General features: G+C 37.5%; 1 long non-coding RNA gene across 1 annotated transcript; it reads left to right on the top strand.

The window, feature by feature from the left end:
• The first annotated feature begins 9309 nt into the window (after positions 1 to 9309).
• LOC123582862 lies at positions 9310 to 10474 on the top strand. Its single transcript, XR_006704627.1, has 2 exons — positions 9310 to 9843; positions 10084 to 10474. It is a non-coding gene; the product is annotated as an uncharacterized LOC123582862 (long non-coding RNA).
• The last annotated feature ends 3154 nt before the right edge of the window (positions 10475 to 13628 follow it).

The raw sequence follows: 13628 nt of genomic DNA, 5'->3' as shown, positions 1-13628 counted from the left end.
AATTAACGTCTAAAGACTATAGTCTGTGAAAGATAGTACAGTTATGCAAATTTATGCATAAAAATAAGAATCCCATATGTGCCTAGAGGGAGAGGTTTCCAGCCAAAATGCTAATGATATGAGATAACAATATTTAGCATTTCTACAGATTTTAATTCAAAGAACTCAAAATGTCTTACAAATTTATTATCTGCTAAGTGAAAGCAGGCAATAGTATTTTCCTGTTGTAAATTTCAAAAGTGAAATTTGAATTGAATGAAAAATATACACATAAAAATGAGATCTTTGAAAGGGAAAACACCAGAAAACACCTTAAATAAACTATATGATTTAAAACATCTCACTGACCCAAATGCATTCAATGCATGGTTAAAATTTGAACATTACAAGCATTTTTTTAATTATTCTATTCTACATCATTTACATTTTTACTGTATAAGCTAACAGTAAAACAGTTTTAAACAGTGTGAATTCTAGGTTATGTTAACAAAATAGGGCTGCTGCCTTAAGAAGTTTACAAACTAATGGGGAAAATAAAACTAGTGAATGGCTCTAAGATTAACCAGATATTACATAGTAAAACGCTCTAGAGGAGACACTTTGAGGAAACAGAATAAGACATAATTACCTGCGATTGGCACTGGGAAGGTCAATTAAACCAGATTTTGAAGCCTGTGTAGGATTTCCCAAGTCTATATTGGAGGAAGTAAGTTTCTGGGGTAATAAAATAATGTTAATGAACTGCCAGAAAGTGAAGTGTAATAAGTAGAATAGTAGGGGTTAATCCGAAAAGGTAGGTCAAGGTCAGACTAAGGCAGGATTGTTTTCTCCAGGTGATGATGTGAGACTAAGGCAGAATTTTCTTCAGGTCAAGGTCAGATTAAATTGGGATTGTTTTCATCAGGTAAGAAGAAATAACCAAAGCACTTTGAACATGACAGTGACAATATTATGTTTGATTTTTGAATCTGTCCTTACAAAACCAATGTTATAAATCTGAAATAAGAAAGGAATAGAAGCAGTTTGTAGGAGAAGATGGCAATTTTTGTTTTGGACGTAGGATAAAAAACGGTTAGTATGAAGTCTTAGAAGTGATTTCCTTCACCCCAACCCCTACCTCCCCTACCCAGTTTTCTATTTTTGTTTTCTTAACTGCAGATACTGAGAACCCCAGAGAAAACCTATTTACTTGCCATTTGTATGTCCAAATCCACACAATGAATCAGTAGTGTTTTGAGATACTGATGGGATATTCCAGTAGAGACTTCTAGCAGGAGGCTGGCAATGTGAATACAGACATCATACTAGAGTTGAGAATTAAACTTACAGATTTGGGACTCTTTCTCATAGAATTTAAAAGAACACTCATGGGGTGGGGGCGGGAAAGATAAACAAGAATAAGGGTTGAGGATAAAAAGATAAATTCTTCAATGAAATGTAGCCACACAAGGTAAGTAAGAAGGCATGATTTTAGTCAATTGAAAACAACTTTGGCACAGAAGCCCTGAGGTTAGATTTGGAGAATCTGAATTTGAACCCAGATGCTTCATTCTTCCTGTAGTTTGCTATCTGGGATCTTAGAGGCAAACGACTCCTTACTGAGAGTTTTTCGAAGAACATTACGGTACATGCATTTTCTCATTGAATTCTCACAAAGATTCTATGAGGAGGCACTTTTATTTTTCTCATTTTATAGATGAGGAATTGAGAGATAGGCAGCTTGAGGAGCTTGCCTAAAATCACACAGTTTGTGACTGGAATAGCTGGGATTGTGGCTCATTCACTCTGATCCTTGGAACCCATGCTGTTAAACACTAAGTTCCCCTTCCCATACGTGCCTCTGTTCTTTCATTTTCTCCTGGTAGCCACTATATTTATGCTTATCCCAAGAGATAGGAACTTTATGCATATGAAAGACATGAAAGGGAAAATCACCAGTGTCACTTAATAAAACTTATTTTGTATTCTTTTCCTTATGGAGAAATACATAACATTCAGTTTGTTTTTTTAAGTATAAATGACATAAAACTTTGATTATGTTAAAAAGATTAATAATATGTTTTGTGGGCAGACAAACAGGAATAAAATGTGGAAGAATGAGAGAAGTGAAAAAAGAAAAACAATTAGAAAACCAACTGAAAGAGAAGAAAACAGACTTAAGGGGAAATTGGGAAACTAAAATTTATTAAACTCCTACCATGTATCAATGCATTGTGTATGGTGACAGCATCTATTGGTTTCCCACTCAGCTAGCCCGCACTTTCCCTGCTGTTACAGCTCACCCCCTATGATAGTGACTAAAATCTCCAGATACTAACATTTCCAAGGGCCCTGAGAGCTGTGACATGGATATGTGGCGCAATCTCAGCTAGAGGGTTAAGACATAAAGGGGTCTATGAGGAGAACCCAAACTTCCTGCTTAGTTGTGATTGTGTGGGGAGATCATGCCTCATGTTTTGGCAGCCATCTTGCAACCGTGAAGGTTCAAATCTAAGGATGAAAACCAAGGGAAATAGGGAAAGCCTCAGTTCTTCATGATATCATGCAGCCACTAAATTAACCAACTTGGTGGTTATCTCACCCCCACACTCCTTTTTAAATAGGATAATGCATATATTCATTGCTTTAGCCTCTTTTAATTAAGTATTCTGTTAGTTGCAGCTGAAAGGATCTTAATCTCACTAGCATTCACTGAATTTACATTCACTGAATATGAAAACACCTGTTGATAGCAAGTCTACAAAGATTCCACCCAGTGCTGGGATTATTGCCTCCTCTGAATTGCCCATAGGCAGGGAGGAATATGGTTAGCATTGAGGTCATTCATTTAAGTCTCTCTTATTAATCCTTCGTTCAGTTGTGGTGGATACAGCAGGAGTCACTGCCCAGGAGGGGTAAAGACCCCTCAGGGATGAGAATCTGTGTCACAACAGGTGGCTTGCTACTGAGATGAGCAGAGGTGAGAGCTTTGGGTAAGGGAATCTTGAATAACTTGGTCAGAAGGGAGACAAGAAATGTTGTCCTAGAACAGCAGGGACTGAGGCTTGTTCATTGACTTTCCTCTTATGAATTTACTTCAGGAAAAAAGGCACTAGAATTTCCATTAATAAGTGGACATGATTGGTGCAAGGGTGGACTGCAATGGGTACTTTGGTGTGCTGCCCAAATCCCTCTTCAGATCTTAAAGGCTCATTTCCCTGGGTTGTTTCAATAGATGCTGAGACACAGCCCCCAGCTCTCGGCCTTCTCAGCAAATTGACTCCACTAACGACAGTTGCCAAACCCAAGGTCATGCCCCTTCCCAGCACAGCCTGCAGGCCAGGACTAGCCATTTTGGAGGTAAAAAGGGTCAAGTGGGACCTTTCCTGAAATAACATTGCAGCCCAATGTTTCCTTTTGCCCAATCCCATTTCTTTCTGTAGATGTTTATCCCAAGAGTGCTTTATAATAAACTACTTACACACTAATTGCAGTCCCAGGGTCTGCTTCCCAGGGAGCCCAGCCTGCAACATCTGGCCCGAAAACAGAGAAGTCTTTTCTGAGGAAGCAACCTTAAATTTTGCAGAGTAAAGGAGAATAAACCAAAAGAGGGCCCAGACCATTTAAGTCTAAGGAGTGATTTTCACATCACCCCTTGTCCCCATGGTTGTTAAAAAATGATGCTACTGGCATCTATTGAGTAGAGGCCAGGAACACTGGTGCACATCTTACGTTACACAGAAAAGCCCTCCACAACAAAGAACTATCCAGTCCAAAATGTCCATAGTGTTGTGGTTGAGACACCTCGGCCTAGGGGAGTGATAAACAGAGAGGCTCTGAAGAGGGAGGGAGCATGGGACACTGTATCTGGAACACAGTGACCAGGAGAAAAGAGGAGGGAAGCTGCAAAGTAGACAATGTAAAGAACGTAGATTTTTTTTTTTTTATATTAGTGCAAATCCATTGAAAGTTTCTATGCTAAGGACTAAAATGATCAGATTTATGTTCTTAAGGAATCATGCAATATGGTCATAGGTGATGAACTGGGGGAAAAGGAGGTTGTTTGAAGATCATGTGAAGCATGAAAGTGGTGTAGGGGCCAAAGGAAGGCCATTCCAAGATGGGCCATCTTGGCATGAACATCATTTTGAGCTCAAAGCAATCCACACCCAGAAGATTCAGAAAAATCTCAATACCTCTATCTCAGTTGCATGCTTTACCAAGAAGAGAACTATTAACAGAGATTCCTCTTTACCTAAAAACTTATCTGCATAAGAAGGCAACCTTTGTTTTCTAAATATCTCTTTCACCTTGATGCTAATGGTCTTTCTCCCTCTGTACTCTCAGTCACCTACCCTTCTCCTTATCTCTTGCAAGCTTCATTTCCATGTCTCTGTGGATTCATCGTATATATGCTATTAAATTTGATTTTCTCTTGTTAATCTGTCTCATGTCAATTTGATTCTTAGTCTAGCTAGAAAGACCTTGAAAGACAGAGGGAAATTCTTCCTCCCCAACAGTGGCTTCGATTATCATGACGCAGGGAGAAAGAGAAAGTACTTGGGAAGTATCTATGAGGAGGAAGTAACAAAACTTAATCACAGTTAGAGAGGAAACATGATGTCATATTTACATACACAGACTCTGGAGCCAGAGGACATGGGTTCAAATTCCAACCTTGCCATTTACTAGTTTGGCGATCTTGAACAGTTTATATTTAATGTCTTTATCCTTTGGTTTTTGGTTAACCTGATGTTATGCCTATGAAATGAGTTAATTTTTGTACAGTGCATAGGAGTGCCTGACACATGATAAATGCTATATAAATCTTAAATAAATAAAATAAATACAAAGATACATGGAGTCTCCAAGGGTTCTGGCTTTTGTGATTTGTGTAGCTGGTGGACGATTATGCCATTCTCTGAACTGAAGAATTGAGATGAGAGTCGTTTGGTTTTGTTTTTTTCTTGAGGATTGAGGGGTGGGCAGGGACACAGACAGAAAATTGATCAAAACTGCTGAGAAATCAAAACTCTATTTCTAAGGAGAAATAGAGGACTATTTTAAAAAGTACATCCTGCATATATTCTAAATAATAATAATAATAATAATAATAATAATAAATAAAGTCCACACTAAACAAATCACTTTGCTGTAAATCAGGAATATCAAGTAAATATTGTCCCCCCAACCTTGCATTGCAGCAAATAAGATATTCAAGGCTTGATTCTCCTTCTTTCCAAGAAACAAACAGTGAACCAATATTGATTCAATTATCTTTTACTGCTTTGTGACATTAACAACTACTAGCTTAAGTTATCAAGCAAAGTAAAGAAATTCTACCAATAACATATCAAGAATTCCATGAACTCTAAAGATAGTTTTAAGTCTCCAAGTTAATAATTATCTTATTCTCATTAAAAAACAATTGTTTTCCCTTTCCTTCAGATGTATAACTGTTACCAAACAGTGATCCTGGTCTGGATCACCTGGTGGAAGAACCAAGCGGCACTTGGAGATCATGGAAGGCAGAAGGTTTATTTCACACAGCCAGGCTCAGAGGAGATCACTCTCCAGAGGTCTGAGTCCTGAGCGAAAGCATGGAGGATAATTTATGGTCTGTTACTTTTGCATTCCACATTAGTAGTGATTTGGCACACAGAGAAAGCAGGGTAGGAAGAAGAACTCAGAAGGGGAGTCTTTAGGGGGAAGGACTATTATAAATCAGCCTGAAATTTCTTTGCACGAAAATGTTGGGAATCTTTGTTTTTTCCAATTGTTTTTTTAGAGCACAGTGTTTCTTTCTTTCTTTTTTTATTATATGAAATTTATTGTCAAATTGGTTTCCATACAACACCCAGTGCTCATCCCAAAAGGTGCCCTCCTCAATACCCATCACCCACCCTCTCCTCCCTCCCACCCCCCAGAGCACAGTGTTTCAAAACAAGTAGAAAGATTTGCAAGAGCGTTTTGTCTGGCAACATTTCTATTTCTCTACTTCTACAAACTAATTTGGTTAGTTGCCTGAACTATTAACATGAATTTTTACAAAAATAAATTAATTGAGGGCTTGGGGAGTTTGTTTTATGTACCGCAACCTTAAAATAGAAAAAAAAAGAAAGCCCAGTGGTCAATTTGACGTGTTAATTGCTTAGAGGAAAAGAGAAATTGTTTTACTTGTATAAAGAGTCTAATTCTAGAATTTTGTGAATTTATGCAAGGTAAGGGGAAAAAATATTTCCTTTCTAGATTCCTTTAAGCATAAAGTAGATCATAATTACACAGTCCACTTACTTATATCCTTATAGTTTGCACGTATTTTGAAGTTTAACAAGTGTTTTTATAAGTATTATCTTACTTGATCCTCAGAAGAACCCAACAATGCGTTATATAATAAGGCATAATGGCTATTTTACTGTTACGGTATCCAAGAAATAGATGTGAAGGCCACATAGTGAACACTAGGTGTAACATACATCTGAACTTAAGTCTTCTGACTCCAAGACCAGAGTTACTTATTTCATTCTACTGTGATTTCCATTATGTATGTTTTCTTCATTTGATTCCAGAAACTTGAGTCATCTAAAAGAAGCCCAAGGACCTGATGAGATCACCAACAACAGCTGTTCTTATATTTTTAGAAGTATCTCAGAACTAAACGTAGAGGTCCAGGGCCAGTTCAAGTCCACATCTTCATTCTATTTTCTGATAATCTTTGTTTTCAAAGTCGCAAAGGTTTTATTTACATTTTAATTCATCTTCCAGAGAAAGGAACTTACACTGTACATGGATACATTTAGCCTGTCATACAGATCATGGTAGGAAAAATTGCTTTACTAACTACATGAATTGAAACACCTATGCCTCAGGTGTAGGCAGGTTACAGACCTGTCACTTGCAGCCCAAAGTCCTGAGGGTAAGATAGTGATTATGCAGGACTGAAGTCATCCTTATATTCAGTCATTTGAAAACCTGTCTATTGAGGGCAGGGGCCATACTCAATATTGCATACCCAAGTGAGTGCAGTGTCTGTCTGGGACATAATATGTACTTAGTAAATATTTGTTGAACAAATGAATAAATGGCTTTAATCATTCTCAGCCAGCCTCCAACATGACTATACGCCCTTTAACTTCCAGTTCTGCATTATCTATTCAGTCAGTCAAAAGGTATTGAGTACTTTTAACATACCGGGACTGTTTTAGGTGCTGCAGACACATAAGGGAAAAAATTCATTGAATTCATATTCTAGTGGCAAGAGGCAGAAATAAACAAGACAAAAAATTAAAATGGAAGATGGTGATAAGAGCCAGGGAAAAAATAAGTCAAAAGCTGGAGATAGGGAGTATTGGATTGATTTACATATTATGGGCAAAGTAACCAAGAACCACTTTAATTGATGAAACTATTGTTATCTCCATTTCATGTTTTCAGCCACTAAACTGGGATCTTGAATTTAATATTCTTTTTTATTATGCAGGCTTATAATCAAGTGTTGTTTTTTACTAGATACTGAGTACATGTATAAATGCTGTAGAATTTGTCATCTAAGAACTTTAATAGTTTTTTTATTATTATTATTATTTGAGAGAGAGAGTGTGTGTGCAAGTGGAAGACATGGGCAGAGGGAGGGAGAGAATCTTAATGCTCAGCATGGGGCCAAAGGGCTCAATCCTACGACCCTGGGGTCATAACCTGAGCTGAAATCAAGAGTTAGATGCTCAACCCACTGAGCCACCCAGCCACCCTTAAGAACTTTAATTTTAAATGCTGCCCCCTAATAATGGTGAAGGTTTTGTAGGGCACACCCGGTACACATTAGATGGATTCCTGATATTGGGATGGTGTTCAGATTCAAGCTTTTGAAGCTCACAGTCCCAAACAGATAAACAAAATTCCCTTTCCTTTTTTCCTTCCTTCCTTCCTTCCTTCCTTCCTTCCTTCCTTCCTTCCTTCTTTCCTTCCTTCCTTCCTTCCTTCCTTCCTTCCTTCCTTCCTTCCTTCCTCTTGCTTTCCCAGTGGGTTTTACCAAGGAGAAAAGTTAAGTCTCCAGACCCTCAGGGACAGATCTTGTGCCTAAGAAGGAGCTCTTCCAGTAAAAAGATATGACAGGCTGTCAATTCAACTCTCCGGATTTCAATGACGTTACTTACCTAAGAACACATTTGACAGTTCATTTTCCTCTTGTTTAACTAATGCGTCTAGAAACGGATTTGGTACAATGTTATGACATTTAAATGTATGTTGTCAATTATTGTTTGTTAAGTGCTATGTAATTATTAGTGATGTAGTTTGATTTTAAAGAAAATCTTCTCTTATAAATTTATTATTTCTAAGAAAAAAAATTATTCTTTCTGATTTTACTTCCCTCAGATTAAGTGCCTTTTAGAGTATTTATGACATAATAAAATGAGCATTTTGAATGTTTTAAATCCCTAATAAGTAATACTTTAGAGGTCCCTTGCTATTTCACTGTTATTCTTGGGCTGATCCACTGATTTGCAAATGTAACATATCATTATTATTCATTTTTCATTCCTTCTGAGACTTTCTAATACTATTTGTGCCTCCTCTAAAATAAAAACTCTAAAATACTGTTCAGTTCTACACTAGGGAAAATTTTTTATTTTCTTAACTAATGGTTCCATAAGCCCAATTTATTTTGATGAAGTCCTATGATAGGAGTTTTGGTATTTAACAGATTTTCTTTATACCTTGTTGTCATATCTTGTAAGACACTTTTGTAATACCTGGCTTTTTGCAGACTAATTTTTTCATTTTGCTGATATTGTAAAAATTACATATTATAAAACAAGTGTTTAGTAAGAGATATAAAAATATCACCTGGCATTAAAGAGTTCAGTTTACTAAAATCCATTTAAAAATATTACCTTCCAAGGGGAACAGAGGGCTGAAATAGATAAAAGGAATTAAGAGCGCGCTTACCTTGATGAGCACCAAGTAATAAATAGAATTGTTGAATCACTATACTGTACATCTGAAACTAATATCACACTGTATGTTAATTATACTTCATTTAAAAAAAAGAAAAAATACGTTGCTTGCCAAAATGTACATTCCGTGAGGGCAGGGATCTTTACTTTGTTCACCTATGTAACCCAAATACTTAAAAGAGTGTTTAGCACATAAAAGATGCTCAATAATGGGCTGCCTGGGTGGCTCAGTTGGTTAAGTGTCCGACTTTGGCTCAGGTCATGATCTAGTGGTTTGTGAGTTTGAGCCCGCATAAGGCTCTGTGCTGACAGCTCAGAAATTGTAGCCTGCTTCAGATTCTGTGTCTCCCTCTCTCTCTGCCCCTCCCCTGCTCTCTCTCTCTCTCTCTCTCAAAATAAATAAACATAAAACAAACTAAAAGAGATGCTCAATAAATATTGGTTGGGTAAATTTTTGTATGTATTGTTTCCAAAAGTAATATGTTCAAAAATTGCTTTCTTCTTGCTATGGACTGAATAGGTTTCCCACAAAACTCATATATTGAAGCCCTAATCCCCAGTATCACTGTATTTGGAAATAGGATTTTTAGGATATAATTAAGGCTAAATGAGGTTCATAAGGGTAGGGTCCTAATCTAATAGGATTGGAGACCTTATAAAATAGGAAGAGAAATGTCTTACCCCTTTCTTCTTAGCTCAGAGGGCATATAAACCTCAGTTGCCTGGCGGGAAGCCTCATGTGTTTCGAGTTCCTGTACATACAAATTAATTTTTTTCTCTTGTTAATCTATTTTATATCAATTTAATTATTAGACCAGCCAAAAAACCTATAAAGAAGGAAAAAATTTTCCTCTCCTACAATTCTTATATGCTTACAAAGAACTGCTCTAGGTTCTCAGTTCTAAAACCAGTAGAGCTGGGGCGCCTGGGTGGCGCAGTCGGTTAAGCGTCCGACTTCAGCCAGGTCACGATCTCGTGGTCCGTGAGTTCGAGCCCCGCGTCGGGCTCTGGGCTGATGGCTCAGAGCCTGGAGCCTGTTTCCGATTCTGTGTCTCCCTCTCTCTCTGCCCCTCCCCCGTTCATGCTCTGTCTCTCTCTGTCCCAAAAATAAATAAATGTTGAAAAAAAAATTAAAAAAAAAAAAAAACAGTAGAGCTGATTCACAAACACTGGAAATACTTGGATGATTGATGGGGTTTAATTACACCATTAGAGCAAAAAGACAACTTGAAGCAATAGTAGCTGATGGCTGGTAGGCAACAGCTAGTCAGCGCATGCAGCGGTCTGGGACATGCTGATTTAACAGGGTAGAAACCAGCAGGCACACTATATGCAGGGAGATAGGCACCGCTCCAAAGAGCAAAAACACTCTGGAAAGATGGCGTCAGAGTCTGTGCTGTAAGGATGAAAAGTTGCTGGGCATCCAAGAGGCCCTTGTTCCCACATGGCAGAAATTTCAAGCAGCAGGGTTATTTTTAGATTCAAAAAAGAAAAAAAGCCTGAAAGGCATAAATTGCATACACATTTATTTTTATTTGCTGCCTAGTTAATGATAAAAAGTTTTTTCTTGAGACAATGAAAGTTGAGGGTCTTGTTTATTTGTTTTTAAAGAAAGTGGGGAAAGTGAGCAATGTTTGATTAGGTGGACTGCTGAGTAGAACCATGATCTTCTACCCTCATCACTTGTAGACTCACACTTTATGATCTTTATCAACTTAACCTCATTATAACCTCTGCTACTCTCTGTAAAGTTACAAATAGACCTAACAATTGGCTTTAAAAATATTGCAGGTCACTCTAAGGCAATTTGTCCTACAAACTAAAAGTTAGGATTTAACAAAATAGAATAATATTGGCAAAACATGGCCCCCCAAATAAAATTTCTAAACTTCACTCCTTCTCTTCTCTGTTCTTCCATATTTTTATATTCCTATTTAAATAATGAACTTACAGGTGCTTGGGTGGCTCAGTCGGTTGGGCGTCTGACTTCGGCTCAGGTCATGATTTCAGAATTTGTGAGTTTAAGCCCTGCGTTGGGCTCTGGGCAAACAGCTCAGAGCCAGGAGCCTGCTTTGGATTCTGTGTCTCCCTCTCTCTCTGCCACCCCCCCCCCCCAAAAATAAATAAACATTAAAAAAATGTTTTTTAAATAACGAACTGAAATGGTTCTTACTCCTTGTAATCTTCCTTAATTGCCCAAGTCAGCATTTTCCCTCTCTTGTCAGTGTTCCTATGACACTCAGCTTACATTTCTATTATATTTATTTAATTCTGTCCTAACTCTACCATATTATAAAAAATACACTCTTATAAAAGTAACAAATGACTTGTTTATGACAATACCCAAGGCCATCTTCAAGCTTATTTAACTCAAGGATAAATTTTTTCAGGACTTGATCCTATTTATCACTTTGCTCTATATTTTTTATTATAGTTTTCTTTGCTCTCTGCCTAATTTACCTGATTATAGTATCCCACAAATGAATATTTGTTATAAATGGTTCTGGGCACCATTATCTATGCATATATAGATATGCATAGAATTCAAAATTCCAAGTTAGGAGTCTTGAGGTGTAAAATTGCCCCTCGCTAAAAGAGGAATATATAAAATAAAGCACTGAATGCCTACTAGAATTTCATAGTCTCCTAAAAGTGTAGCAACCATAAAATCAACATCAGATTCTACAGGCACTGAATTGTAAACAAATAATACTGGTCAGCAAATAGTTATCTGATCTGTAAGAGCAAAAGAAGAAAAACAAAGGCTTTGAAGGAAGTCAGCACTTGTAAATACTTCTCATCTGTGTGTAATGTTAGTGAAACCATAGAAGCTGCTTTTTCATATTGTAAGCAACAGTCTCTAACCCTGAGAGGCACATTGACCCAAAAAGATGAAAAAAAGAAAGAAGACCTAGAACATTATTCCAATTGGCATAGATTTTGACTAAAGGGAATCTTGAAATATGTTCTTATTCTATCACTATGAATATCATAGGTGGTGGTTTATATTTTGACACCAATGGTATCGTCTGGAAATATTGGTGCTCCATGGCTGAAGGGTCTGTATGTGATTACATCTCAGTTTGCAGAAGTAGTATGGTGACAGCTAACACAACACTATGCGCTTTGCCATTCTTTCATCAAACCTTTATGGTTTCTGTTCGAGGGGAAATTTTCCTCTGTCCTTCTGAGTTTCTTTGGGCTGGTCTAATAATTCAGTTAACATAAAACAGATTGACAGGAGAAAATCAAATTTAATTTTGTACCTTTCAGAACCCCACCTATATGAGACATTCAAAGACAGAGAGGTAAAGTGAGGTATGTGTGCCATCCTGAGGTAAGCACTGGGATAGGAGCCTGGGGCTTCCACGAGGGGTGGGGGGGAGGGCAATCCACAGGCAATAAGAAAAAGATCTGATGTTTGGTAATTAGATGTTTGCCCTGCCATGCAGGTGGGGCACTCAGATAAAATTTATCTCTGATAATAGCTCTTGTTCTGGGAAAGACACCCAGTTTAGATTCTTCTAGGTAGTTAAGGGAGGAACAAAAGTTTCTCTTGAGCCTACAGAGTCTCAACTGCCTCCAGCTCAAAGTAGTCCATATGCCAAAATAGCACTTTGGAGAGACTTTTTCTGAACATTTCCATTTCCTTTCCATTTATAAGTGTACCAGTTGCACAAGATGCAAACAAACCGATAAATACACATGCTCCTAGAAGGAGTAATAGAAGTGATTGTGCTTCTAGGAATAAAGGAAAGGCTTAGAAAAGGAGCAGCCTGACCTAGTTTTAGGAATGATTAGTTTGCTAAATAGGTGGGGATGGGTGGGGAAAGAGAGGTTTTCCAGACAGAGGGAATGAGTACGAAGGCCCCGAGGTGTGAACAGATAGGTATGGTCAGAGAGATCTAAGTAGAGAGATTTTGCTGACGCACAAAGTTCACAGGAGAGAATTTCATTTAGGAGAACTTTGAAGATGTAGGCAGGAGTCAAACATTTCTTGTTTGGAAGCCAAGAAATTGGACTTTATCTTGCTGGCTACTGGCTCTCTTTACTGTGTATAAGAATCACCTGGGGAGTTTGTTAAACCATCCCACCCCGATTCAGGAAGTCAAGGTGAGATCCAGAAAAAAACGTTTTTAGCAAAAATCCTTAGTGACATTTTTGAAGGTAGTTTTTGTTCATACCTTTAGAAAACAGCTATAGTAATTGAAAGATGTTCGGGCATTCTAACAAGGAGCACAACTTTCCTCAGGATAGCTTGGGATGAGAAAAAGAAGGAAATTGGATGCCCTTGATTTGATCTGACAGCACATTTTTTTTGGTAAAACTCTTGGTCTGGGATTAGGAGTCCTAGAACCCTAGTTCAGCTCCCTTACTATGTTTTCTCCGAGTAGTTAATCTAATTTATCTGATTCTCATTTGCATCTTTTGATAAAGGGTAATATGGTGAATCTTCCAAGTAAATACAAAATGAAGCTAAAAATGCTTTTAAAATGTTTATGTTTTATGTAACTCTGATCGAAGTTTTATGGTTATAAACTATGCAAATGTTACAGACCAATGAAATCAAGGATATGACTCAAATTAGCAGTATTAATGGATACCAGCTAACACTCAAGCTTATGTTTTTGGAAACATTATGTCTTTCCTTTTACTCTTAAATATCAATGTAGACTTTGAGAAAAGGAATGCATA

This window comes from Leopardus geoffroyi, chromosome B1 (genome assembly GCF_018350155.1).
Source record: "Leopardus geoffroyi isolate Oge1 chromosome B1, O.geoffroyi_Oge1_pat1.0, whole genome shotgun sequence".
In the NCBI taxonomy this organism is placed as follows: domain Eukaryota; kingdom Metazoa; phylum Chordata; class Mammalia; order Carnivora; family Felidae; genus Leopardus; species Leopardus geoffroyi.
Note: the sequence above shows the minus strand (reverse complement) of the source record. Positions and strands in the feature narration are given on the sequence as shown.